The sequence below is a fragment of the Eubalaena glacialis genome, chromosome 7 (assembly GCF_028564815.1).
Source record: "Eubalaena glacialis isolate mEubGla1 chromosome 7, mEubGla1.1.hap2.+ XY, whole genome shotgun sequence".
Taxonomy (NCBI): domain Eukaryota; kingdom Metazoa; phylum Chordata; class Mammalia; order Artiodactyla; family Balaenidae; genus Eubalaena; species Eubalaena glacialis.
Window position 1 is genome coordinate 17,032,186 of NC_083722.1, and position 5,486 is coordinate 17,037,671.

Consider the following 5,486-nt stretch of genomic DNA (forward strand, 5'->3'; position numbering starts at 1 on the left):
ATTGCTCTCTTCTTTTTTTTTATTACTTTTTTAAATATAATTTTTAAATTTTTTTATTTTAATTATTATTTTAAAAAACTTTTTTTCTTTCTTTTTTTCTCCCTTTTCTTCTGAGCTGTGTGGCTGACAGGGTCTTGGTGTTCCGGCCAGGTGTCAGGCCTGAGCCTCTGAGGTGGGAGAGCCGAGTTCAGGACACTGGACCACCAGAGAACTCCCAGCCCCACATAATATCATTTGGCGAGAGCTCTCCCAGAGATCTCTGTCTCAAATCTAAGACCCAGCTCCACTCAACAGCCAGCAAGCTACAGTGCTGGACACCCTATGCCAGACAACTAGCAAGACAGGAACACAACCCCACCCATTAGCAGAGAGGCTGCCTAAAATCATAATAAGTTGACAGACACCCCAAAACACACCACCGGACGGGGTCCTGCCCACCAGAAAGACAAGATCCAGCGTCATCCACCAGAACACAGGCACCAGTCCCCTGCACCAGGAAGCCTATACAACCCACTGAACTAACCTTACCCACTGGAGGCAGACACCAAAAACAACGGAAACTACGAACCTGCAGCCTGTGAAACGGAGACCCCAAACACAGGAAGTTAAGCAAAATGGGAAGACAGAGGAATATGCAGCAGATGAAGGAGCAAGGTAAAAACCCACCAGACCAAACAAATGAAGAGGAAATAGGCAGTCTACCTGAAAAAGAATTCAGAGTAATGATAGTAAAGTGATCCAAAATCTTGGAAATAGAATGGAGAAAATACAAGAAACGTTTAACAAGGACCTAGAAGAACAAAAGAGCAAACAAACAATGATGAACAACACAATAAATGAAATTTAAAATTCTCTAGAAGGAATCCATAGCAGAATAACTGAGGCAGAAGAATGGATAACTGACCTGGAAGATAAAATAGTGGAAGTAACTACTGCAGAGCAGAATAAAGAAAAAAGAATGAGAATTGAGGACAGTCTCAGAGGCCTCTGGGACAACATTGAACGCACCAATGTTCAAATTATAGGGGTCCCAGAAGAAGAGGAGAAAAAGAAAGGGTCTGAGAAAATATTTGAAGAGATTATGGTTGAAAACTTCCCTAACATGGGAAAGGAAATAGTCAATCAAGTCCAGGAAGCGCAGAGTCCCATACAGGGTAAATCCAAGGAGAAACACGCCAAGACACATATTAATCAAACTATCAAAAAATTAAATACAAAGAAAAAATATTAGAAGCAGCAAGGGAAAAGCAACAAATAACATACAAGGGAATCCCCATAAGTTAACAGCTGACCTTCAGCAGAAACTCTGCCATCTAGAAGGGAGTGGCAGGACATATTTAAAGTGATGAAAGGGAAAGACCTACAACCAAGATTACTCTACCCAGCAAGGATCTCATTTGGATTCGACAGAGAAATTAAAGCCTTTACAGACAAGCAAAAGTTAAGAGAAATCAACACCACCAAACCAGCTTTACAACAAATGCTAAAGGAACTTCTCTAGGCAGGAAACACAAGAGAAGGAAAGACCTACAAAAAACAAACCCAAAACAATTGAGAAAATGGTAATAGGAACATACATATCAATAATTACCTTAAATGTAAATGGATTAAATGCTTCAACCAAAAGGCATAGACTGGCTGAATGGATACAAAAACAAGACCTGTATATATGCTGTCTACAAGAGACCCACTTCAGACCTAGGGACACATACAGACTGAAAGTGAGGGGATGGAAAAAGATATTCCATGCAAATGGAAATCAAAAGAAAGCTGGAGTAACAATTTTCATATCAGACAAAATACACTTTAAAATAAAGACTATTACAAGAGACAAAGAACAACACTACATGCTGATCAAGGGATCAATCCAAGAAGAAGGTATAACAACTGTAAATATTGATGCACCCAACATAGGAGCACCTCAATACATAAGGCAAATACTAACAGCAATAAAAGGGAAATCAAAGGTAACACAATAATAATAGGGTACTTTAACACTCCACTTTCACCAATGGACAGGGCATCCAAAATGAAAATAAATAAGGAAACACAATCTTTAAATGACACATTATACAACACGGAGTTAATTGGTGTTTATAGGCTATCCATCCAAAAACAACAGAATACACTTTCTTCTCAAGTGCTCATGGAACGTTCTCCAGGATAGATCATATCTTGGGTCACAAATCAAGCCTTGGTAAATTTAAGAAAATTGAAATCGTATCAAGTATCTTTTCTGACCACAATGCTATGAGAGTATATATCAATTACAGGAAAAAAACTGTAAAAAATACAAACACATGGAATTAAACAATACACTACTTAATAACCAAGAGATCACTGAAGAAATCAAAGAGGAAATCAAAAAATACCTAGAAACAAATGACAATGAAAACACGATGGCTCAAAACCTATGGGATGCAGCAAAAGCAGTTCTAAGAGGGAAGTTAATAGCAATACAATCCTACCTCAAGAAACAAGAAAAATCTCAAATAAACAACCTAACCTTACACCTAAAGCAATTAGAGAAAGAAGAACAAAAAAAACCCCGAAGTTAGCAGAAGGAAAGAAATCATAAAGATCAGATCAGAAATAAATGAAAAAGAAATGAAGGAAACAACAGAGAGATCATTAAAACTAAAAGCTGGTTCTTTGAGAAGGTAAACAAAATTGATAAACCACTAGCCAGACTCATCAAGAAAAAAAGGGAGAAGACTCAAATCAACAGAAATAGAAATGAAAAAGGAGAAGTAACAACTGACACTGCAGAAATACAAAGAATCATGAGGGATTACTACAGGGAATCATATGCCAATAAATTGGACAACCTGGAAGAAATGGACAAATTCTTAGAAAAGCACAACCTTCTGAGACTGAACCAGGAAGAAATAGAAAATATAAACAGACCAATCACAAGCACTGAAATTGAAACTGTGATTAAAAATCTTCCAACAAACAAAAGCCCAGGACCAGATGGCTTCACAGGCGAATTCCATCAAACATTTAGAGAAGAGCTAACACTTATCCTTCTCAAACTCTTCCAAAATATAGCAGAGGGAGGAACACTCCCCAACTCATTCTACAAGGCCACCATCACTCTGATACCAAAACCAGACAAAGATGTCACAAAGAAAGAAAACTACAGGCCAATATCACTGATGAACATAATGCAAAAATACTCAACAAAATACTAGCAAACAGAATCCAACAGCACATTAAAAGGATCATAGACCATGATCAAGTGGGGTTTATCTCAGGAATGCAAGGATTCTTCAATATAGACAAATCAATCAATGTGATACACCATATTAACAAACTGAAGGATAAAAACCATATGATCATCTCAATAGATGCAGAAAAAGCTTTTGACAAAATTCAACACCCATTTATGATAAAAACCCTCCAGAAAGTTGGCATAGAGGGAACTTACCTCAACTTAATAAAGGCCAAATATGACAAACCCACAGCCAACATTGTTCTCAGTGGTGAAAAAGTGAAACCATTTCCTCCAAAATCAGGAACAAGACAAGGATGCCCACTCTCACCACTGTTATTCAACATCATTTTGGAAGTTTTAGCCACAGCAGTCAGAGAAGAAAAAGAAATAAAAGGAATCCAAAACAGAAAAGAAGAAGTAAAGCTGTCACTGTTTGCAGATGACATGATACTATACATAGAGAATCCTAAAGACTCTACCAGAAAACTACTAGAGCTAGTCAAGAATCTGGTAAAGTAGCAGGATACAAAATTAATGCACAGAAATCTCTTGCATTCCTATACACTAATGATGAAAAATCTGAAAGAGAAATTAAGGAAACACTCCCATTTACCATTGCAACAAAAGGAATAAAATACCTAGGAATAAACCTACCTAAGGAGACAAGAGACCTGTATGCAGAAAACTATAAGACACCGATGAAAGAAATCAAAGATGCTACAAACAGATGGAGAGATATACCATGTTCTTGGATTGGAAGAATCAACTTTATGAAAATGACTATACTACCCAAAGCAATCTACAGATCCAGTGCAATCCCTATCAAACTACCAGTGGCATTTTACACAGAACTAGAACAAAATATTTCACAATTTGTATGGAAACACAAAAGACCCCGAATAGCCAAAGCAATCTTGAGAAAGAAAAACGGAGCTGGAGGAATCAGTCTCCCTGACTTCAGACTCTACTACAAAGCTACAGTAAGCTAGACAGTATGGTACTGGCACAAAAACAGAAATATAGATCAATGGAACAGGATAGAAAGCTCAGAGATAAACCCACGCACATATGGTCACCTTATTTTTGATAAAGGAGGCAAGAATATACAGTGGAGAAAAGACAGACTCTTCAATAAGTGGTGCTGGGAAAACTGGATAGCTACATATAAAAGAATGAAACTAGAACACTCCCTAACACCATACACAAAAATAAAGTCAAAATGGATTAAAGACCTAAATGTCAGGCCAGACACTATAAAACTCTTAGAGGAAAACATAGGAAGAACACTCTGACAAAAATCACAGCAAGATCCTTTTTGACCCACCTCCTAGAGAAATGGAAATAAAGACAAAAATAAACAAATGGGACCTAATGAAACTTCAAAGCTTTTGCACAGCAAAGGAAACCATAAACAAGACGAAAAGACAACCCTCAGAATGGGAGAAAATATTTGCAAATGAAGCAACTGACAAAGGATTAACCTCCAAAATATACAAGCAGCTCATGCAGCTCAATATCAAGAAAACAAACAACCCAATCCAAAAATGGGCAGAAGACCTAAATAGACATTTCTCCCAAGAAGATAAACAGATTGCCAACAAACACATGAAAGGATGCTCAACATCACTAATCATTAGAGAAATGCAAATCAAAACTACAGTGAGGTATCACCTCACACCGGTCAGAATGGCCATCATCAAAAAAATCTACAAACAATAAATGCTGGAGAGGGTGTGGAGAAAAGGGAACCCTCTGTCACTGTTGGTCGGAATGTAAATTGATACAGCCACTATGGAGAACAGTATGGAGGTTCCTTAAAAAACTAAAAATAGACCTACCATACGACCCAGCAATCCCACTACTGGGCTTATATGCTGGGAAAACCATAATTCAAAAAGAATCATGTACCACAATGTTCATTGCAGCACCCTTTTACAAGAGCCAGGACACGGAAGCAACCTAGGTGTCCATCGACAGATGAATGGATAAAGTAGATATGGCACATATATACAATGGAATATTACTCAGCCATAAAATGAAACAAAATTGAGTTTTTTGTTGTGAGTTGGATGGACCTAGAGTCTGTCATACAGAGTGAAGTGAGAAAGAGAAAAACAAATACCGTATGCTAACACATATATATGGAATCTAAAAAAAAAAAAAAAGGTTCTGATGAACCTAGGGGCTGGACAGGAATAAAGACGCGGACCTAGAGAATGGACTTGAGGACACAGGAACGGGGAAGGGTAAGCTGGGACGAAGTGAGAGA